At 39.9% G+C, this 25,132-nt stretch overlaps 1 pseudogene; it reads left to right on the top strand.

The window, feature by feature from the left end:
• Window positions 1-25,132, top strand: part of LOC149313892 (von Willebrand factor D and EGF domain-containing protein-like) — a 349,914-nt pseudogene that overhangs the window by 151,130 nt on the left and 173,652 nt on the right.

The raw sequence follows: 25,132 nt of genomic DNA on the forward strand, positions 1-25,132 counted from the left end.
ATTGGTTAATTAATTTTCCATTGGTATATTTTTACTATTAGAAATAATGCAGGAAAGTGGGAAGGTGTTTGTAAGTCTTTTTGCCTCATACCAAAAGAGCTAGGCTAGCTTTCACATAACTGGCACTGCAGCAATAATGCAGTTTGACACCACTGCAGTTGCCATGCTATGGAATTCTGGGATTTTTAGCTTAGTGATATATTAAGCCTTCTTTGTCAGAGAGCTCTAGTGCCACAAGAAACTACAAATCCCAGGATTTCATGGGATGGAGCCATGGCAGTTAAAATGGTGTCAAACTGCATTATTTCTGCAGTGTAGATTAGACTTTTGAGTATTATGCAATCTATTTTGGATTAAAGCTTAAAGTTGTTATGCCTCAGGTAGCCATATATCTTGATCTGGTTCTGGGTCTTGGGGGATATCTATCTTTATTGATCCTTGCATGGAAAAAATGCAAGAATTCCACCCAATAAACATTAAGGGCGTAGATGTTATAGATTTGCCCAAGTTATTTTTTTAAAGGTTAGTTCATTTCAAAAAATATTCCTGTACACAATAGTGAAAGTTCAGGAGACAGCATAATTCTTGATAGTAGGATATGAAATATTAGCCATTTAATCCTCTTGCTATGTTCCAAGAGATGTTTACAGGAAATGGGCATGCAGTTCATGTAATTAATAAGCCATTAAGTCCAAAGACACAACATAAGAGCCAGCATGGTATAGTCGCTGAGAATGGACTAAGAGACCAGAATTTGAATTCCTACTCAGCCATGGAAACTGAGTGACCTTAGACAAGTCAAACCTTCTCAGCCTCAGAAGAAGGCAGTGCTGAAAACATCCCATGATAGGTTCATTTGTTAATGTAGATATTCATATCCCATATTTTCACTCAGAAATGAAATGTTCATGGTGCCTGACATCGTGAACTTTAAAAATAAAACCACATGATAAATTATCTATCCCAAAACAGACAGTAGTAATTTTTGAAAGAAAAACTAAACATCACAGAGACATAGACAACTAGAAGAAATTTCTTGGGATGATGGGAAATCAATAATGGAGGGTATACATGGCAATTTGAAGAAAGATTTCTACATCTTTGGCACTGTATATTTTATTTTGTTCCTGGCAAGCTTTTACTCTGGTGGGACATGAAGAATAGCATCTTTGTGTAACTTCAATGGATGGCACTATCATGTGGCACTGGAATCCATTACCAAAGGGAACAACTGAAAAACCAAAATTTAGTGTGGGTAAAGCAGGGGCAAGTATCATGCAGCCATCCAGACGTTGTTGTGGTTGTGTGCCTTCAAGTCATTTCCAATTTATGGTAATCCTAAAGTGACCCTATGATGGGTTTTCTTGGCAAGATTTCTTCAGAGGAGGTTTGCCATTATCTTCTCTTGAGGTTGAGAGAGTGTGACTTTCTCAAAGTCACCCTGTGTGTTTCATGGCTGAGCTGGGAATTCAACCCTGGTCTCCAGAGTCCTAGTCCAGACCTCAAACCATGACACCTGTTGGACTGCAAAATCTCAGTAGCCCTAGTTAGTATAGTCAACGGAGCAGCAGCAGCAGCAGCAGCGGCGGCGGCGAGAGAGCGTTTGGGGCGAGGAGGGCCCCAGAGTCTCCCCCCTCCCACCCAGAGAGCCAGCACACCTGGCAGAGGCAGGGCTTCGCCCAGGGTAGTGACTATTTTACTTAACCGTGGATAAAAGGCTTTAAAATGAAACTACGGAAACGTCGCCGTTCTAAGGTCTCACATGACCTTGATAATAAACCTTCCAAACAAACTAAAATAGACTATCACTTCTCCAGCAGTCAAGGTGCCCCAGACACTCAAAGTGACATTGAATTACATAATAGATATGGAATTCTGGACTCCTTGCAGGATGAGGACCCGTTATCATTGGTTAAGGATAAAAATAGTGCTGACCCAGAACACTCATCAGCAAAATGCCCATGGAAGGAACTCCTGGCAAAGGAAGCATTTTTAATCTCAAAGACTTTTGAATTTTTATTAAAAAAGTGTGCCTCCATTAGTAATGGCCTAGAGACCTTAATAAATACTATTCACAATAAGGAGAGAATAAACTACTCAAATGGACTTAATCTACATTCTATACCTCTTTATGAGTATCCAAACCCCACAGAATTTTCCTCAGCTCTAACAATTCAGTCTTCTCAGGTGATGCTAGCTATAGGATATAACTCAATCAATAAGGGTAGATGGTCCAATTTGTATAACATCAAGAACTCCTTAAGCAAGCTATTGGGTTGGGAATCTAGGAAGGTTATGTTAAAATCTTTTTATTTCCTACCAAGTGTAGGACATTATTCACGACTAATATTGTCCTTTAATTCCCTGGCTGCTCCCAGTACACTATTGGCTAAAAAGTCCTCATTGATAAAAAACTATGACATACACTGTGTGAGGGTATATACCAATAGAGTGCTAAATCCTCTTATATCCCTTAAGGAAAGGAAATCTGAAGGAATTACTCCTGATAGTTCTGGAAGTGTATCGAAGGATAAACAAAATAATATCAATGAACTCAATATACTTAAAGAGGAATGGTCTAAAATGTGTCAAGCAATTGAATTGGTAACCAACAGTCAGTACGTAGCAGAAGCGTCCCTTTCTTCTGATACAATCATCCCAAGTAATGACGATTGTCAATCCAACCATGGGAATAAAGTACAACCTATGAACTATATTGACACACCCTCATCACCTAACGTCCCCCAAGCATCCAAAGAAAAGTTCCTAATAGACTTTGAAGTGGTGGAAAAAGTGGAATCCCGTCATCAAATTTGGGCCAAAGATTTAAGTGAACTCATCTCCCTTAGCCCACACATCGATAAATCCATGGACAAACCACTTGATAAGTTTCTCCAGAAAGACGACCTTGATCTTAAAATAACTGAAGAAAAGGCTACACAGGGACTTTCGGGCCCCCCTCTTATAAATCAATCAACGGTTACATCAATCCCCGAAGATTTAACAGCCAAATCTCAAAAGACAACTCAGACCACTCTAGAAGTGACTTCTCAAGCAGTATCATTGACAGGAGATTTGTATAATCCTAACTGGAATGGCTGTATCCAGTTAAATGACCAAATTACATCGTCAATTGTGCCAGACCCTTCCCAGTGACTGCTGGAGGGGCCTCTAAGGAGTTCCCCAAGTTTTACGCTACTTTCATGGAATATTGCGGGGTGGGGAAGGAAAAGTGGTGATGTGGATTTTACTGAATGTATCAATAAGTTTGACATTGTTTGTTTACAGGAGACATGGAGTCCTTACAACATTTGCCTATACGGGTATACATCTTTGTGTGTCCCGGCAGTAAGATCTGGGACAAGGGGACGATACAAGGGAGGATTAGCTATTATGATAAAAATAACTAGTGGCCTTAAGTATGTATTATTAACCCCTTGTGAGGAAATTGCACAAGCAATTCTCCTCCAATTTGAGTCTGTTAAAATAATATTAGTTAATATTTATATACCAGCAATTAACAATAATTTAGCAAGTTCAATTCACTGGGACCACCTATCTAATTATATTGATGAATTTACTAACAAACCTGATCCTATAGGGTGCTTATTGATGGGGGACTTTAATGCTAGAATTGGCCCCTCAAATGACCATCTTTGTGAGCAGTGTATGCTTGATGTTAATACGCCTCCTTTTCCACTGAACCTCCCCCGAGTTGGTTTGGACCTAGTCACTAACAAAAATGGGATATTGCTGGCCAATTTCTGTATCACCCATAATTTACTTATTTTAAATGGTTCGGAGTATTTCCCAAACACAAATGGTTTCACCTTTATAGCTACAGGAGGGAGAAGCTCTATTGACTATGTATTATCTAGTCCAGTCTTGATGAATTTAATTACAGCCTTTGAGGTTTGCCATAGAATAGAAAGTGATCATATGCCACTAGTAGTCTCTATGGTATTACCCAAATTAGCTACTCCATCTTCCATAAATTCTGAAACGTTTGTTAGTTATGAAAGATTAAAACGAATTTATTGGAACTCTCGAACAATAGAGGCAGTCAGCGAAATATATAAGGAAGCTTGTGCCCTAACGGTAATAAATGATCTAGCTAATAGTACCTCAATAGACAATGCACTGGTAAATTATGGGAAAGTAATATCTATTGTGAGTAACAAAACAGCTATTTATATAAATCCAACTAGAGGGAGGTGCTCGTGGTTCGATAAAAGTTGCCTTATAAGGAAAAGGCACCTTAGACAGATATTCCAATCTGCTTTAGACAATTCCGAGGAAAATTTCAGACCTTACCTAAAGGCCCGGGTAGAATTTTATAAGTACATCGAAGATAAAAAGAAAGCTTTTTATCAGCAAAATTGAGCCGATCTAGACAGAGATCTGAAATCAGATGATACCAAAACATTCTGGCTAGCAGTAAGGAGGCATTTGAATAACAACTCAAATTTATTTAGTCCTAGTATTTCGCCCCAAATATGGGCATCGTATTTTACAAACAAGATGCAAACTCAATTAACTGATAATATTGTAGAAATTGTAAACCCCTCTATTATTTGGAGTCCTGTTCTACCAGATGAAGTATATCAATTAATTCTTAAACTAAAATCTGCTAAATCGCCAGGTTATGATATTATTACGGCAGAGGTTTTGAAACATTGCCCAGAATTATGGTCCAAAGCTTTGGCAAATCTATTCACCCTGGTAAACAACACGGGGGTGATTCCGACAAGCTGGAAAGATTCGATAATTATTCCTATCTTTAAAAAAGGCGATAAGCAAGATCCAGCAAATTACCGCCCGATAAGCCTGCTTTCTATTGTGGGTAAACTATATGACAGCTATCTGGCAATGAAACTGCAAAGCTGGATGACTACTCAAGCCATCCTGGGACCTGAACAAGCGGGTTTTAGAGGTCACATGTCTACCACAGATCATATTACTGTAATTTCATTTCTCATTAATAAATATATTTCCCGTCCTAAAGGGAAATTATATGCTGCGTTCATTGACCTAAAAGCGGCATTTGATCTTATTCATCGACCTACACTTTGGAGTAAATTGGATAGTTTAAGCATAGATTCAAGACTTTTGTTCTTGTTGAGCCAAATTCATACTAAAAATCGCTGTAGGGTAAAATTTACTGAAAGTGGCCATTTAACTGACCCAATCTATTCAGGAATAGGCGTAAGACAAGGTTGCGTCCTAGCTCCTCATTTATTTAATTTATTTGTAGCAGATCTTCCAAATTTTATGTCATCGGTTGATATCCATCCTCCTATGTTAGGAAATCGCCCACTCCGAGTGTTACAATATGCTGATGACACTGTATTATTGTCGTGGACTCAGGTGGGCTTAAAGAGAGCCCTGAATAGATTTAGTGAATATTGTGTTAGGTTCCACCTACAGATTAATGTCAACAAATCAAAAGTCTTGGTATTTTCAAAAGGTTTCACTCCAAGGAAATGGATGGTGAAAAATCAATCTATAGAACAGGTAAAAATGTATACATATCTGGGTGTTCTATTCCATTACAATGGTCTTTGGGTAAAGCAGAGGGAAAAGGTTGTTCATTCTGGGAAAAGAGCTTTGGCAACACTACAATCCTTTTACTATAAGAAGGGAAACCAAGATATCCTTGCAGCCTTGAAAATATATAAAACCAAAATTAGGCCCCAAATACTATATAGTACATCTGTATGGGTAACAGCTTTTAATAAGGAGGTTGAAAACTTACAATCTCAGTTTTGCAGGAAATTGTTATCTATTCCACCATGTGTGCATTATTTAACGCTATATGACGAGCTTGGTTTGGATACACTCGAGACCTCTGCCTGGTTGATGGCGTATAAGTATTGGCTTAAAATCCATTATAGACCAAATAGATCTAGTTTAACCTGGTTTCTTTTATCCGATAACTATTATACTAATTGGTCAAAAACCTTTGAAGATAACCTAAAATTAAAGGGTTTAAATTTGGACTCCCTACTCTTACTGACGGAGCATGAGTGCTTTAAGACAATTAAAGATTGTTTTCTGAGATGGGAACATAAAGAAATTTATTCTACCTCTCCCAGAGTTTGCTCCCCTTTTGTGTCTGGCATTCCCCCCAGTTGTGGTGTGATACCAAAGTATTTTCAATCACTGTCTCTTCAGGCTGCGAGGAAAGCCTTCCTTTTTGCAAGGCTGAACATCCATCCGTCAGGTGTTACTAAGGGGAGATATATGAAAATTCCATTTGCTAATCGTCTTTGTATATGTGAGGCAGCCCCAGATACCCTCCAACATATTGTTTTTCTTTGTCCATTATATCAACAACCCAGAAAGAAACTGATAAGGAAACTAATGGAAATGAACTATTATGTAATGGATATAACTTTAGTGCACTTATTGGAGGATTGTAATGAGCAGATTACATGATTGATGGCAAATTTTCTAATGGAGGCAACAAAAATCTGGCATAAACTGAATAACTGTAGTGCACAGAATTACATGTTAGAAGGATAGAATTTTAAAATAACTATGTTAATAATTTTAGTTAAAATTTTAAATTTTGTATGATGTTTTTTTGGGTTTTTTTGGGGTTTTTTTTGTGATGCCTAATAAAGGTTTTATGGTATGGTATGGTATAGTCAACGGTGAGGAATACCCGAAATTGCATCCCAAAAACATCTAGAAGGCCAAATGCAATTTCCAAAAGTAATTTCCAAAGTAGATTATTGACCTAATATATGAATGAATTATGGGCCAATTGTATCTGAAATAGGAACTTTCCACTGCATGAAGAGGTTTTCTAGCATAGCCTTTGGTTGTTCTGGACCCCCATATCATATTTACATCTATGCCTTGGAGTTGTACCTGTGGCCATGTGTTGTAATATACTGAAGCTCCACAGCCCAGTACACAATTCAAAAGGGTAGGGCTGATGAACTCTGCATGTATGCAGTGATTGCCAGAGCTCTACCAACTTCTGCAGCCATGTCTGGAATTTTGTTGAAATGGGATAATTTCTTTTTGCTACCTACAAAAAAGTCTGCAGAATATGTCTATTCCCCAGAGTTTATTTCCATTGTAAAGAGAGGACATATGCCATCTATCAACACTATGCACTTCATATAATATGTGATATTTGGGTTTCACAAGTATGTCACATAAGATCCTCTCCTCCCTACCTTCATATGAGATTACAAGCATTACTGCATCCTGTGTACAGCAACATGCACAAACTGTTTTTCCTTCATCAGAGGAAGGAAAACAAGTTACCTCATAATTTATGCATTTAACGAAAATTTGCAATATCTGTCCCCTATCCTTCAAAGCCAATACATAGACTTAATTTGTGCCATATGGATTTGCAGCACACGGAAGACCATTGTTAAGTTCAGCTTGGCTGAGGGGTTTCACAAGGAACACTAGTCTAGGATGCACAATTTGTTATGGTCCTTCATATGGGATATCCACATTCTCCTAGCTAATGTAGGTTTTACACTTGACTTACATAAGTGGCCAATGAAGAGTTGATTTAGATGTTACTTCTGAAAAATCACAGAGGAGATGCAGGAGAGCTGTTCATATAAATAATGAAGATAGTTTTTGAAGCTGCTGGTATCTGATGAAATCAGACAGAAACAATGAAAGTGGTAGCTCCGGGACTCCTAGCTTGGCAGCAGGGGATACTTTTGTACCTGTAAGGCCAAGCATGCCTAAAGCAAATTGAGTGATTTCTGAATTCGTTTGAATAGGTGGGAAAGAGACCACTCATAAATTGACAGGATCCTTGTGGGGAGTGAGTTGACTCCCCCACCCACTTTTCACCTTTTGGTAGGGGCAGCTTTGCCTTCCACCCCACTGAATGGAGATGTTGTTCCAGACACTTGCATGAGGGAAAGGGAAGAAAATAAGACCAGAAAGAGAGGGGGCCAAGAAGATAGTGGAGAGACAGGGACGTAGCCAAGGGGGGGTTCTTGGGGTCCGGACCCCCACTTCCATTAGAAAAATGAATGGTGCGTGCTGCTGCACCGCCGTACCCAAGCCCCATTATAATGGTGGCACTTAGTCTGGACCCCCCCCCCTTCCTAAAATCCTGGCTACATCCCTGTGGGAGAGAAGATTGATGTGGGTGGAGAAAGAAACCAGAAGGGATAGGGAAGACCCACAGAGAGTGTATCATGGAACTAGAGAGCAGCAGAGAGTAAGAAAAAGTGTGATGCAAACTACAGAAGAAGAAGCCAGTAAAAGCAAAAATACACTATGGGGCTGAGCAGATGGACCAGGAAAACATGGGCCACGATCATGCTTTCCTAGCCTGGGGCTCAACCTGGATCAGTCCCTGGGCTGGCATAGGGATGGGCAGGTGTGTATACATATTTATTCTGCAGAGTGGCAGCAGCCAAAGATTCGGCATGTGTGCACTCATGCACATCTATCTATGAGCACAGTGAATGGGGGATACGTGAATTTCCTAGCTTTTATGATTATGCACTTACTAACAGCAATCAGTGTGTAGTAAAATATAAAGCACTTTTTTATTTTATTTAAAATATGTTTTATCTCACCAACCTACATTCACACATAACTCCTAACGCATTAGGACATGCATGAAAACTCATAAACCCAAACCACTTAAAGAACAGTTACAAAACAACAATTATAAAAAATAGTTACAAAAATATCAAACACCCTCTAATTCTCTAGCCCTTTTAACTAAAATATACATTCTCAAATATAAATTACTTCTTAATCTCTACGTGTTGGTCAGCACTTCTGAGTTCCAAGTGTGTCCACAACTCCACAAAGATGGGGGAGACCACTAGAATTGGCTAAGGCTGTCTTTCAGTAATTAAAACTTCAATGCATTCAGCCACTAGGGGCCAATTGAAGGATTTTCCTGCTGGTTGTTCTGTTCTCTTATTCCTCAGTTCTTGTTTGTTGTCGCTATAAAACTGAGGATGTCCCCATAGTGATGTAAACCAAGAATATACAGGAACCTTAGTTTAATCGTTGTAAACCTTTTTCTTGTAATGAATTTTATTTAGAAACATTTATCAGATTTAGTCCTGAAAGTCAGTTTGCTGCAATGCAGCTTTGGCATTGCCTTTCCCTCTAAGTCAAAATGCTATTAATAATGATTACTCTTTTTGTGCTATAAGGTTGTAAGAAATCAGTTTTCCAGATAAATTTCAGAATGTTATCTACTACCGCCCAGCTGATACAGTTCAATATTTATTCTTCACCTTACCAACAAACATTCATTTGTTAAGGTCAAAGGAGAAGGGTGTATGTTTCTGCCTGATAGGGCACTGCAGGATTAATAGGGCAAACTGCTTTTCACTTCTTGGTGGAACATGAGCCTCCTCCATTGTCTTTATGCTACTGGTCTTGGGAGGTAAGAGAATGCTTTCTTTCCCAAATCTGTAAGTTTAATCTGATGGCTTTTGGACACAGTTCTATTTCTGGACACTATTTGACTGTAGGATGTGCCTGGACACTGTCCAGGTGCAATGGTGCATCCATGGCAATTTTACAAATGTAACCCATGCTGTTATTTAAGTCATTATTAAGAGTTAGAAAATCATAACATGAGTGTTCCCAATAGAGGATATTATTATTATTATTATTATTATTATTATTATTATTATTCATCCCACTACCCCCCCATGGGACACAGAGTGGCTTACAAATGGGGAAAAAAGCAATACAGTTAAAAACAAGTATAGTATTAAAGTACATAACTCAGTAAAAGAATAAAATGTAATCTAAAGAGGCCTTGTGACCAAAAAGAAAAAAGAAAAAAAGGTTTTACTTGCCACCAGAAGGACAACAAAGATGAGCCATCCTGGCATCTCTGGAGAGGAATTTCCAAAGTCTGGGAGCAGCCACTAAGAATGCCCTCTCCCTTGTCTCCACCAAACAAACCAGGTGGGACAGAGAAAGGGGCATCTCTGGTGATCTTAAAACCGTAATGGGCTTATACAGGGAGATATGGTTCTTCAAATAACTTGGACCCAAGCCATATATCAGTTGCCCCTCTCTATTTACTTCCTCAAGTTAGAGCAAAGACTCTCAGAAGGCTTGTCAGCAGGGTACATAAGGGCTGCTTCTGAGGGGAATAGAGATGGTCTCTTTTAAAATATTAAAGCCATTCAAGAGAACCATAGAAGACATCCCCACTACGGGGAAAATGTGAGATTCATCTCAAGGACCTATTATTTGAATGTTATATTTATGTTAAAATATAAATTATATTGTATAACTACAGACACAGTATTACTGAAGACAATTTAGTGTGGTGTGTGTGTGTGTGTGTGTGTGTGTGTGTATGCATGAAGAGAGAGAGAGAGAGACAGCATGGTGTAGTGGTTTGAGTGTTGGGCCAAGACCCTGGAGACTAGGATTCAGTTCCCTGCTCAGCCATGGAAACCCACTAGAGGCACTTGGGTGAGTCACACACTCTCAGACTCAGAAAACTCTCTGATAGGTTCACCTTATGGTCACCATAAGTCAGAAATGACTTGAAGGCACACAACACACACACACACCAATATTACATATATAGTGATATATTCTCTCTCTCTCTCTCTGTATTGTGAAATACACACAAACACAAAAAAACCAACAGTAATTAATTGGGATTATCTCTCATTGTCATTTGCATTGTATGGAGAGGAAATGTTTCATTTGAATGAACCATGACTAACTATTATTGAATAGTGTCCCAGACAAGAAAATATGGGATACCTTCTATTGTAAAATTTACTTATAGGGACAAACTCGATTCTGTCCAAGTTAAGGCATCCTACAGCATTTAGCAAATCCTGTACAGATGACTCTATGCCCACCGTTCCCCAGCCCAGTCCAAAAACTCTACTGTATGCATGCAACCCATTCAAAAAGTCCAGTTTTCTATTTTAGAAGGGTTTCTGTGGATAAATTTAAAAGGACTCCTTTTGCTGCTTCAGGTGGATTGAGCCCTCCCCACTCCTGTTTCCCCACCAAAGAGTTGACAGACAGCACTTCTCCTTTTAAAAAGGATTTTGGGTACAAAGTCCAAGGCACTTTAAATTCATATCATTTTTTACAACTTTTTAGAAAGTTTAGAAAGGAGTAATTTATGATGCTGTGCATGTAACGGCTGTGTAAACCAGCCATCTCATCTGTGACATCCTGCTAAGTGATAAGGGGAATTTTTAAAGCTTCCCTGATTTCCGATCAGGTGCAGATGTGTGGCAAACTCCTCAGCCCTTGGCAGAGAATTAAGTACACATTATGCTAAGTGATCCCTGGCTTATCACTCTGTATTCACCGAATCAGGAAGAAAATGCATGGAACAGAGACTTCATTTTCTTTAACTAGAAATACTTACACTTGGTGAGTTTGCAAAATATTGTGGTTCTTAGTTCTTTGTGCTACAGATGACATGCAGGAAACTACTTGAAATACTCTAAGATTAGAATTCAGCTCATTGTGCACTGTATTGCAACCACAAGAATGTCTGTACAGTGTGAAGGAGGGGGGAAAGCATTCTCGGATAGCAGGAAAGCTGGCTTTGCACATGTTCTGCATCAGTGAGATGTTTGCTAGAACAAACATTTCTACTAAGAGAAAGAGAGAGACTCTTAGATTAGAAAGTTAAGCCAAAACTAGGTTAGATTAGAAAGCTGGGCCAACACTATAAAAATGAATGTCAACATGTAAGGTACTATGCGTAGGTAGGGGGAAAATTGAAATGCACAGATATAGGATGGGGGACATCTGGCTTGACAACATGAGTGAACAGTGTGATGTGGCAGCTAAAAAATGCCAGTACAATTCTAGGATGCATCAATAGAAATATAGTGCCTAGATCAAAGGAAGTAATAGTGCCACTCTATTCTGCTTTGGTCAGGCCTCACTTGGAATACTATGTCCAGTTCTGGGCACCAAAATTAAAAAAAAAACATTGATAATCTGGACTATGTCCAGAGGAGAGCAACCAAAATGTTGAAAGCTCTTGAAACCTTGCCCTATGAGGAGTGACTTAGGGAGCTGGCAAAATTTAGCCTGGAAATAAGAAGGTCTCAGAGTTGTTGTTGAAGTCGCCCAGACTTTTGGTCCTGGGCGACCTCAACATCTCACTCAAAACCAGTTTAACAGGTGCAGCTCAGGAGTTCATGGAATCCATGACAACCATGGGCCTGCCCCAATTGGTCAATGGGCTAACACATTGTGCAGGTCATACTATCGATGCGAACTTTAGTACGGAGCAGGAATATCCGTGGGCAGAGGTAGTTAATACCTCCACATTATCGTGAATGGATCATTTCCTGGTTAGGACAGTACTAAAAGCCATGGTCTGCCCCCTCGGGGGTGGTGGACCTATTAGAATGGTCCGCCCTCAGAGGCTAATGGAACCAACTGGATTCTAGAAAGCCCTAGAGGGTGTAATGGTGACTCTGTTCAAGCCTTAGTGAATATATGGAACAAAGACCTTACTAGGGCGATCAACACAATCGCTCCCAAGCATCCTTTCCAATCCACTTCTAACCGAAAGCTCTGATATACTGGAGAGCTGAAGGATATGAAGCAGTTGGGACAATGACTAGAGCGTAAATGGTGGTCAACTGGACTCTTATCTGACAGAACTCATCATAAGAAATTTCTTTATTCTTATAGTGAGGCAGTCGATGCAGCGAGGAGATTTTCCCCTTCTGCACGCATTGCGTCTGCAAAGTCTCATCCGGCAGATCTGTTTAGGGTGATGAGGGAACTGACGGTAATGCCATCTACCAGAATCCTCTACTTAACCTAACAACAGCCTGCTGTGATGCATTTAACAACTACTTTGCAGATAAAATCTTTCAGGTAAGAGCTGACTTAGATGCCAGTGTTGAGGCAAAATCGACAGATGAGGTGTCAAGTAAACCTGTTTTTGAGATTAAACTGGATCAGTTTGAGCTTATGAGTACTGATGATGTGGACAAGATTCTTGGAAAGGTGAGGAAGATGACATGCCCCTTGACCCCTATCCATCATGGCTGGCCGTCCAGGGGGGTGATGCCTTGATGATACTTCTTAGACGTGTCATCAATGCATCCCTTAGAGAAGCTTACATACCATCCTCTTTGAAGGAAGTGTTAGACCACTCCTGAAAAAACCTTCCTTTGACCCCCTGGATATGAAAAACTATAGGCCGGTTTCCCACCTGCCATTTTTGAGCAAGGTGATCAAGAGGACTGTTGCTCTTCAGCTCCAAGCGGTCTTGGAGGAAGCCTTTTTTTAGATCCATTTCAAACTGGCTTCAAGACAGGATATGGGATAGAGACTGCCATGGTCGCCTTAACTGATGACCTTCGTCTAGGCATCGACAGAGGGAGCGTGATTTTGTTGGTGCTCTTAGACCTCTCAGCGGCATTTGATACTATAGATCTCTCAGTGGCATTTGACAGCCTCTTGGAACGCCCAAGAGAGTTAGGAATCGGAGGCACTGCATTGCAGTGGTTCCAGTCCTTCCTCTCAGGTAGGTTCCAGAGGGTGATGCTCGGGGAGAGTTGCTCCTCAAAAAGAGAGCTTAATTGTGGTGTCCCTCAGGGCATCATCATGTCCCCAATGCTATTTAATGTATATATGAAGTCAATGGGAGAGATCATGTGGAGACATGGGGCAGGGTGTTATCAGTACACTGATGACACCCAAATATATTTTTCCATGTCCTGGGTGTCAGCAACAATGACAGATGGCATTTCTCCCCTAAATCAGTGTCTTGAGGCAGTAATGGACTGGAAGAGGGAAAACAAGCTCAAACTGAATCCAGACAAAACGGAGGAACTTACAATAGGGGCTCCTAAACCAGGTACTGGGCTGCAACCTCCAGTCCTAGAGGGGATCACAATCTCCTTAAAGGACTGTGTTCACAGTCTGGGGGTGCTTATTGATCCGTTGCTTCACATGAGAAATCAGGTGAATGCGATGGTCAAGAGCACCTGCGATATGCCAGCTGTGCCCTTTCTTGGAACCAGGAGACCTGGAAACTGGAGTACATGCACTGGTAACCTCGTGACTCGATTTTTGTAATGCGTTCTACATGGGGCTACCCTCGTGCCTAGTCCGGAAACTTCAACTGGTACAGAATATGGCAGCCAGACTGGTCTCTGGAACATCTAGGAGTGACCACGTATCACCTATATTGAAGTCACGCCACTGGCTGCCTATTGGTTTCTGGACATAGCACAAGGTGCTGGTTATCACATTTAAAGCCCTACATGGCTTGGGCCCAATTTATCTAAGGAATCACCTTCTTCCATATAATCCACCCCGTACACTCAGATCCTCTAGGAAGAATTTATTGCAACATTTAAAGACCAGGCTAGTTGTTACCTCCCAGAGGGCTTTTTCCACAACTGCTTCCACTCTGTGGAATCACCTGCCAGATGAGAGCCATCAAATTACCAACCTAGACACCTTTTAAAAAGTGGTCAAGACGGATCTCTTCTGGCAGGCTTTTCCAGAATAAGTCCTTGGCCACATAATGATCACTCCATATACCATGGTGGATTTTTGTGCTATGTTATGACTCTGCCTGTGACTATCCGATTTTTATTAGATTTTAATGTGATTAAGTAATTTTAATCTTAATTGTTTAATTTTTTTTTAAGGTGGGGATATTGTGTAAACTTTGTATGCTTTTATATGTTGCTAGCCACTTTGATTGTTGTTAAAAAAAGCAGGATATAAATAAAAGTTTTATTTATTATTATTTATTAAGGGGTAATATGATAGCCATATTTAAGTATTTGAAGGGATGTCATATTGAGGATGGAGTAAGATTGTTTTCTGCAGCTTCACTGAATAGGGGTCAAAGCAATGAATGCAAACTACAGGAAAAGAAATTCCACCTCAACATTAGGAAGAACCTTGTGACATTAAGAGCTATTCAACTGTGAGATATGTTCCCTCAGAGTGTGATGGAGTCTCCTTCTTTGAAGGTTTTTAAACAGAGGCTGGATGGTCATCTGCCAAGAACGTTTTGATTGCACATTTTTTCATGATAGGGAGTTGGAATGGATGGCCCCTGTAGTCTCTTCCAACTCCATGATTCTATGATTTTATGATTCTGTGATTCTATGACTCCTTAAAATAACACACATGTGCAGATTTGCATGCCCTTGAATGTTGTTTTTCTTTTCTTTTCTGAAAAAACAAACAACCACAAATATTTCACCCCAATGACTTGTCCAGCCAGAAGATTAGTACCTACAATGAAACTCTCATAGAGACCTTGTGCTTCACAACATTACACTTAGTTTTGTATATCACATGCCAGTTTTGTTTTGTTTTGTTTTGCGGGGGAGAAGGGGACTTCAAAAATCTTTGCACAGTATGCATTGAAATTATTGAATTTTGCATTCATGTTGTTTACATTTCAGCATAATATTAATATTTTTTATGATTATGATTATTATGGTCATGATTATTGAATTACAAATCTGAAACATGTTATCTCCACTGGGTTAAGCTCTGAGAAATTTGAAATTGGGAATATTTTTTATTGATGATTTTTTTTACAACAACAACAAAAAAAACCTGTAACTTTTGGTGCAAATATTACATATTTTGTATGATCTTCCCACATGCCTTATTAGTGTGTGTGTGCATATTTCACTGTTACTGTTGCTGATGAAAGATGCTGGTTCTGAACTCTAATTCAAGAATACAGAAATTTTGCAGCACTTGACAATTTTTGATGGGACATTTCATCCTGTCAAGACAGCCTTTCTCACCAAGAATGACAAAGTGTTGAATATCCTTTACAATCTTGATATGCTTTACAACCTTGATAATGTTATTGGTCAAAGCGGGAAGTGAACCTTTACTCACCAGATTATCTTTATATTTTATCAGAATAATTCCAGGGATGAGTTTGTTTGACGAGATACCAGATCTGTCTGAGGGGAAGAGGAAGAAACATTACTGTCTATGCCAGAAAGAGCATGCATTACATTTGCAGCCAGTAAATTCTCTGAACATTTTTCAAAATCCTCCCTGACACTCTTCGGGTTGCTTTTATGAGAGTGTAGACTACACTTCTATAATTCCTTATCTATATGTTGTATCAGAATATACTGCTGACATGGAAACTGATTCCACTTGAGCAGCAAATGGAAAATTATCTACTAGAACATCTGACAAATGGAATTTGTCCCCCAAAACCAGAAAAGGAGACCAGCCTGATGGTTTACCAAAACCAAATGGGCAAAAGAGCTCCTTAAAAAAAGCAGAAAATGAAACTTTTGTTGACACCTCCTATCACTGGGAGGAACTATCAAGATTAAAAAGGGAAGATGATTATTGGGAATACACATCTCTTACCTCTTTTCAAAGCCAAGCTGACTTGGAAAGGCTTACATATTTCTTCTCAGAAGATTATTTTGAAGGGAACTGGCCTAAAATGTAGATCACATGGCCTACTCCAAGTGGCCTAACCTTAGCCAAAGCCTTAGCAAACTGTCAGAAGATTCTCGAACATTCTGCTGTTGGCTCCGCTTGTAAGGGACTTCTTGGCAAACAGCTGGATGTTGCCATTAAAATGTGCCTGTCAGATGTACAAATTAAGAATGACCTTACATGGGGAGATTGAATTATCGCATTTCTAGAGAATGACTCTGAAATAAAAGTGCTTGAAGAAAACACAACAGAGTGGTTTCATTCGACAAGAGAACTACCCACTATGTATAAAGAAATCATCAGAGCCCTCCGGTGTCCCAATCTCTGTAATGGCCATGGACATTACACTATGGGAGGATGCCACTGCTTTCAAGGATACGGTTCTCATGACTGTGGAATTGCCAGAGATGAGTAAAAAATTCTGTTTGGTCCTCATCAGCATATCTTTCTGTGGCATTTGACTTATTAGAAGGAATATCTACAGAGAGCTGTTTGCTCTTTAAACAGCTTCACTAGTTAACCCATCTGATGAATTAATCATCCATTTTTGACCTTGACAAGTTTATCACAGTACCTGGTTGGCAGCCTTGTAGTTTGTATGGGTATAGGTTTTGATGGCAAAACTGTAAAAATGGGTTTGACAATTCCGTTAAACAAACTGGTGTTCTAATGAGAAATCTGGAGGAAAATGAGAATCAATAGGATATGGTTATTCCTGGGAAGACAGTCTGTAAGAAGCAAAGAGTGTATTTGAACTAGGTAAAGTTGTGCAGCATGTGGTGGCCTCCCAACTCCAGTTTTTTGTGGGCAGATTACTTAGATCCATTTCATTCTGGTTTCATGCCTTGTTATTGGGCAGTCACCTTGGTCTACACTGGCAGCTGTACTGTATGTGTATGTCCCTTATTGTGGGTTAACATTCTCAATAGCTTCAGATATCATCAACCATAGTAGTAGTAGTTGTTGCTGTTGTTATTCCTTACCCACCTCTCCCCATTGATTGAGGTACAGGAACAACAACAAACCAACAAGTACACAACATTAGTTAAAACACTCATCAGTTTAAAAGAACAAACAAGACACATAAATATTAAAACAACCCACATTTAAAATTCATCATTTAAAATTTAAAAATAATATGAATAGACCTGCTGGAAGAGACTAGTCCTGAATGCTGTTTTAAATTCAGGAAGCCTATTTATCTGTTAAATCTCTTCTGGCAGGTTGTTCCACACTCTAGGGGCAGCTGAAGAAAAAGTCTTCTGGCTGACAAGTTTCCATGGCCAAGGTGGGATGTAAATTCTGGTCTCCAGTCCAATACTCAAACTGCTACCCAACACTGGCTCTGTACACCAATTCATTTGACACCCAAGATATTGCACATTTGATCTCCTCTGAAGGAACAAAAGAGCAAATTTTATCTAGTCTCACAAGAAGTAAACATATTGGCTTCGAAAGTCACATGGCACAATATTCCACCACCAACTCCAGCATCTTTTTTGTCTGTGCTGAAATGTTCCACACAATTTAGGTAAATGGCAGGGCAGGTGGAGGTACAAATGTTTGTTTATTTCCAATGATCATGAACAGGAGATAGAAAGGATTTACAAATTGTGATTGAGAAGTGAATATGAGTTGGGCAGTCTCACAATATAGATACTTTAAATTAGCTTTGAAATCAAATTGATTTGCATAAAAATCAATCATAATGTAATTTTAAAAATATTTAAGTTATTGCACCATCACTCCCTCATCACCATCAGTTTTGTAGTAAACTTTGATTTTTGTTTGTATGTTTGTTTCCATTTGGGAAAAGTTTCTGAGATTTTAACTTTTAACTTAGTGCACTTTATTTAAAAAAAATAATAATTCACTAAGGGTGAAACAGACTACCCCAGAAAAGTGGCTCTGCACTGCCCCTTTGAGTGCCAGATTGAGGCCATGGCAACTGCATACTGTGGCCCTAATCCAGTGTTTTTCCAGCCCAAAAAGGAGTAGCAAACTGCCACTCCTTTTTTGGGCTGGAAAAGAGGTGCTCTTTTTGCCACTGCGGCGGCTCATCTGTGCTCCTGCAGCATGCGGCATCTGGTCGCTGTGCTACAGGAACACCCCAATGCTGCCCACCATCTGGTCAAGCAAGCAGTGTGAGACCAGACTGGGTTTGGAGTAGGGGCATGTCACATGTGGCATGCACTCACGCCACCAGGAAGCCAGTTCAAATTGCTGGTCTATTCAGCCCCTAACTCTTCAACCCTGTATATGTTTACTGGGAACAAAACCCATTGGATATGAATACAAATTACTTCCAAATAAGCTATTTGTGATTCCAACCTTAGATTATATTTCTGAAAACATTGTGCTTCAAGTGTTTTCCAGTTATATGAGATGGAGTGAGACAGGTGCTTGAGAATCAGACTGCAAACAAGAGAAAACTGCCAAAGGGAGTCACACACACAGACACACACATCTCCTTTTCTCTCTTCTGAAGTGATGGGAAAGTCTCTAACAAAGTCAAGGTGATGCACAGCAGCCATTTCAAAAGGTGAGGCTAACCTGGGTAACCTTTAACATTTGCTTTTTCCATTTTCCATAATACACATGAGATTACCTGCTGTTTTTCTCATAAAAGGAAGCCTCCTCTTAAAGATCACTCACCCACTTTATACTCAGCCCTCTGGATATATATTAACCACTTATATACTGCAATAGAGATACAGAAACAATAAACAGCTGCTTCATAAAATCTTATTAGAGCAATGGAATGATCCTGTATATGACAAACCATGATATTGTGCTAGCTTTTTGAGAACAGCAGAGATGTCAAAGGCAGATATGCTACTGCTGCCACCAATATGTACAGCTGGGGGTGTTCAGATAAACTTTAAACTGCAAAACTGTAAACACATTTCAAGGGTGGAGGGAGAGACAGTGAGACAGACACAGATGCCACATTCACATGGCATGCTAAGCCAAAAGTCTCAACATAATTATCCAGCAATGGAGTTCCTAGGGCCAGATGACAGGGCACAGTTTGGGGCCCTGGGGATAGGGCTAAAATGATTCTCTGAGAGAAGGCAAAAACAGAGGTGGAAGGACTTTGTGTATTCCTGGTAAAGGAAAGCATTATGTTGCTGAAATGTACACTGGAGCTGCATAAGATTTTATGTGAATGTGTTTCCCCAAGTCAAAGGCTCTGTGAAGATGGGCAGTTTGGGCAAGGTTGCGGGCAGAGTTGGGGCATAGTGTCTACAAAATGCACACCCCAGCTCCATCACCAGGGCTGTGCAGCATCATGGCACTCTCTGGTGCTGTCTGCATGACGCAGCACCAAAGGAGCACTATAAAGCTACGGCACCGTGGCTACCATGCCCTTTACAGGGCACAAAAAGAAGTCAATTTTTACAGCTCCTTTCTGCGCCCTGCAAAGGCTATACCGGGGCCGAGGCATGTGGTAGCCGTGGCCCTGATCTGACTGTAAAAGGAGTGACTGGAGGCATCCAAGTGGCATCTAATTGAGCCACACAGATTTTGGTTAAAGAATTGTATCAGAGTAACCAAACTGATGTTCTTCTTGCTGTTCTGTTTCCTCCATTAGCCACAGTGTGGTTGTGGCAGATTAGATCCATTTGCTGTTTCTTGACCAACTACAAGCACAACATTTTGGTGCCAGGGTACAAAGATTGCCATTGTTGTTGCCACCATCACCAGGTTAAACCTAGAGGACTCAGGTCACTAAGGACAGTGGCCAAAATAATCCCTCTTCCTGCAGACCTGAATACACAGCTCCTTTTCTGCTATTGTGAATATCTCCTTTGGCAGAGCCGTTGGGGGAGGAGGCACAATTTGCTTGCCTCCAGTGACCATGAAACCAGGATTTAAAAATAAATAGCATCTCTGAGACGCTGTTGGCAAAGTCATGGGTGGAGCCAAAGTGTTTGGCTATGTTGCTGCCTCTGCCTCTGCCTCTGCCTCTTTTGATTCTGCATTTGACCCACTCTCCCACCACTGCCATAGTATGAAGTTGCTTTGTTGTTTCAAGGCTGGGTAGGAATTCCCCCCCTTTTCTACAGGTTTTTCACCTACCCCATACTGTTATGCAGTCAGACTTGGACAATTGGCTTGGTATGGTGTTTAAATAGGTTGTCATCTGGCAGATGGGTGGGGGAGAGATTTTGAGTACAGTGAGCACCTAGGTCACCATTTTGGTGGAAGGGAGGTCACTTGAAATGCTTCTTTTGGTCTAGGGACTGGGGAGGCAGTGAAAGGAGCTTCTATTCAGGCTGCCCTGAAGGATAAACCCTCTCTTTGAAAGCCTCAGTGCTTGTGGGAGGGACTTTCAGGTTGGCTTTCCAGATGCAGGCTGGCCAAGGATTAACCCAATGTATGAGTTATCCTTGGGGCTTAGGTGTTTTCATCCTGGGGGAGGCTGCAGAGGAGGTCTAGGAAAGGGACCACCTGCTGCATCTGCTCCCACACTAGGCTAATCCCCCTTTAGTTGCAGTTCTTCCAAGAAATATTAAATAGCTAAATTAATAAAGTGGCCCCTTTTGAAACCCATTTCTTCTGTCTGGTTTCTATATTCACTGATTGGTCAGCAGTGACTTCTTTTGCTATATGAATAGGAACAACAAAAGTTCAGCACTAAATTTCCTCTAGCATCTAAAATAGGAACTATGGTTAGGCACCTCAAAACAAGCCATGAGAAAAATCCAGTTTTAAAACAAGGTTAAAAGAAGGTTTTCATACCAGTACTTACCGTGGGATAAGCACTGGTAAAATGCCAGCAAAACATTTAGGAAGCACATGTGTCTGAAAGCCTGACATGCTTCCTAAATGTCAGGAAATAGTCCCCTTGCCTCCAGCATCCCTGAATCATTCAGGGAGGAGCCATTTCCCATTAATGCAAAGTTTCTGTTAATGGGAAATGACTGCTCCCCAAATGATTCAGGGGTGCTGGAGATGAGGTGACAAGTCCCTGACATTTAGGAAGCATGTCAGGCTTTCACACACACACACTTCCTAAACATTTTTCTGGCGTTTTGCACTGGTATGAAAATCCTCAAAGTTGGCTGGCAAATCCTGGTTTGATGAGTCTGTTGAGAATGGTGTTGTAATGACTACAGTTCTTGTAGGAAGGTCAACTCCAGAAGATGATACTATCTTCAGTTGCCTCTCATGGGTTACCTTTGAAGTCTAAGGATACAATCTTCCCCCTTGTTATTTTTAACTGCTACAGTAAATAGCTGGAAGCAATTATCTAGAGATTTGGACTGCAGTGCAATCTGCATATGGAAGACAAGTAACTCTACCTTCCTTAGTCCCATGGAATCTGAAAAGAAAAATCCTGAAAGGCACTTTCAGAATGGATGAAGAACAAATTGAAGATTAAGAATTTAGAAAATCTGCATGGAAATCTACAAAAGGTTTGGGGTGAGATTGTACTCTACCTGAAGGTCTAATTTAGAGAGTTTCCTAAACTGGCACAACATGTGGAAAAGGGATGTAATTGTTTTTGTTCTCAAGAGAAGTAAGGAGTAAAATGAGCAATTGCCCAGCTAACTGGAATAAATAGCCAAAACCATAAAATGTATGGATAAGCTAAATGCAACTCCATGAGCTGTTTAATTCTGATTTACAGTAGGGCAGCATAGGCTGCATCTGCACTGCAGAAATAATATGATATGACACCACTTTAACTGTCAGAGCTTAATGCTATGGAATTCTGGGAATTGTAGTTTGCTGTGCTTCTCTGACAGAGAAGGCTAAACGTCTCACAAAACTACAGTTCCTAGAATCCCATAGCACTGAGCCATGGCAGTTAAAGAGATGTCAAACTAGATTATTTCTGCAGGGCAGATGCAGCCCCAGTGTGATATAAGCTGAAGCAGGTGTAATCTTTTCTCCTTTCAAGCATGGCAAGAGCAAGCAACCACTGACCCTATAGGCAAGCCAATTTAGCATGTCTGTTTCCATGAGGTCTAAACCTATTGAACTTCCCCTCAAGTCCGGAGCCCAATAGGAGAAAGATAAGCAAATCCGGTCCCAAAGGTTGTTCCCTTTTCTATTCCTCAGACCCATGATCGATTGGGAAGTCCAGAGAACTCCCTATCAGCAAAAGGTGATTATGGGTGATCAGCGGTTATTGCCAAAGAGTTCACTTTCTGCACTAATCTGCTAAAAGTGACCAAGTGTGAATTATTACAGTTGAATGTTAATTTAAATAAATAAATAAATAACTTTAAATATAAACTACTAAACTGTATTCAAGCAAATATCATTTTTAAATAATATATTAAAGCATCACTCAAAGCCAATTTTCTGATAGGAGGATGGTGAATCAGTACATGGTAGTCAAAACACCTTCCTCCCCTGTGGAGGCCAAGGGAGAAGCAAAATTCCTATCTGGCCCCCAAAAGGTGACCATTCAAAGTCTACACTAGCCACCATCATAGGTCAGTGGGCCAAGGAAAAATAAAAGTCAGTAGAAGCAGTTATTTATTTATAATCTCTCTTACTCCATCCCCCTTCCCACCTCATGCCTCAATATAAAACAACATCACTGGGGTTTCTTTTTTAAAAATCAAATCAAATCAAGAGCTATAGCAAGAAATACTGTGAGATCCCAACACATTTCTCACATTTTGAGGAACTATATTAGATTTCTGTTTCTAGATTGGTGGGTGTAATTCAAGTGTTTTTGATGCACTATTAGTCTGAAAGGTAGGCATATTATAATCAAGTAATAAATAAATAAATAAAATGTGGTCACATACTTCATTCACAGTGCCTAATGAAATTGAATTAAATTTTATTGAAAGACATGGCTTAGTTTCAAATGAAACAGCAAGATCAGGGGTTGAATCTAAAGAGCCCAAAGGAACATCATCTTCCCACTTCCTATGATTAACAGTGCATAAAACATAGCCATGATTATAGCAATTAATGTAGGGTAACAATACTAATGATCCTTGAAAACAAAAACTTTCTGAGCACTGAAATAATCTTCCATGCTTTAAGGATACATGGGAATTAGAACTCTGTATTTGTTTGGATATGATTTACAGGGCAGAAATTGTCCACTTTCTAAATAATTGGTGCCATTTTGTATCTTATGTCTGTTTTGAAGCAATGAGAGATGATGGATTTTCTCTTACTCTCTCTCTCTCTCTCTCTCTCTCTCTCACACACACACACACACACACACACACAGAGCTTTCCTTCTTTTCAGGACAAATCCTCATTCCACTTAGATTTCTCTGCTCAAAATCTCTGATGTTGTTCAGGAAAGCAGAGTAGAACTGTCTAGCAGCACTATCAAAAATGTTATCAAACTACTATAATTGTGAATATACACATTGCCTGACAATTTCAGCTACCTGCTCCTTCATTTTTCTTGCTGCTGCCTGACTCATTGCTACTATTGCAACTTTTTTTTCAAGTGTTAGTGAGAAGATGAATATTGTTATAGCTGGTGATTCAATATGTAATGATTTATGCTAAGACTGTATAAAATCTGCATGTTAAAACCTCATAATAGACTACATAGCCCAGACCTAGATATGTGGGGGAATGCCTCAAATATTTAATTATCTAATTAAGGCATGGTAATTATCATGATTAAGATCTCTTGTTTGTCTCCCACTATTTGGAACTGTTGTGGAAGAGGGTTTGGATCCCAGCTATGCAATGTATTTCCCCTGGAGCAATGGTTCCCAGACTTTGCTGCTCTAGATGTTTTGGACTTGAGCTCCCAGAATTGATCAATCTGGGTGGGGCTTTTGGGAGTTGAAATCCAAAACATCCGGAGGACCAAAGTTTGGGACTTCCTGCCCTGGAGCGTTACCTGGCACCAACATTGCCTCATTGCAGTAAAAATGTGACTGTTTATCACAGGCATTCATGGCTTCAAAGAACCATGATTCGATTTTTCTTCAAGAAGAACATTTGAGTCAAATTGTTTCAACTGTTGGTTTAAAAGTTTTCAGATCACTTTCAATCCTAAAATTGCACAAAGAAGATATTTGTGATGAATAATTTGTTGGCCTCAAATTTTCCTACAATCTTTCATTCTACTCCAGTTCCTATTTTTTCATTCTAACTACCTATGATTAGCAAGAAGTCCTGTTTTACTGTGTGATCAATTTCTTCCTGGACTCCCACGCAGAATCTCTCAATTCTTCTCTCTGTGTGGTTGGTGCATAGACTTGGATTATGGTATTGTTGATGGGTTTTCAATGACATCTTATTTCTTCTCACTATTAATGTCACCCCATTTCTTCTTGTCTTTTTATTTCCAACTCAAAATGTTAATTCCTGTCCATTTTAGCTCTCTCATCTCAATTATTGCAATGTTCATATATTCCATTTCTTGTTTTAGTATATTTTTTCCCCCTGATTCATGCTTCTGACATTCTACGTTCCCATAATATGTGAAGTACAACTACATACCAATCAAAAGTGGTAAAGATTAATTATGCTTAGTCTAAACAATATTAGATAAAACACTACGGTTCTGAGCAGCAACTGGGCAGCAGTGGTAGTGGTGAGTGACACTGGCGGAAGATCTTTCAGAGATAACATCAGTGATCCCATACTTAATGTCCAGAATAGAGGGAGTCAGTGGTGAATCACCACCACCCTTGCTAGAATCTCACACCAAGAAAACTGTTTGATGTTTGCTCTGACATTCTGAGCA

This window comes from Sceloporus occidentalis, unplaced genomic scaffold, assembly GCF_023333645.1.
Source record: "Sceloporus occidentalis isolate IW3139 unplaced genomic scaffold, rSceOcc1.0.p SCAF_4, whole genome shotgun sequence".
Classification (NCBI taxonomy): Eukaryota; Metazoa; Chordata; class Lepidosauria; order Squamata; family Phrynosomatidae; genus Sceloporus; species Sceloporus occidentalis.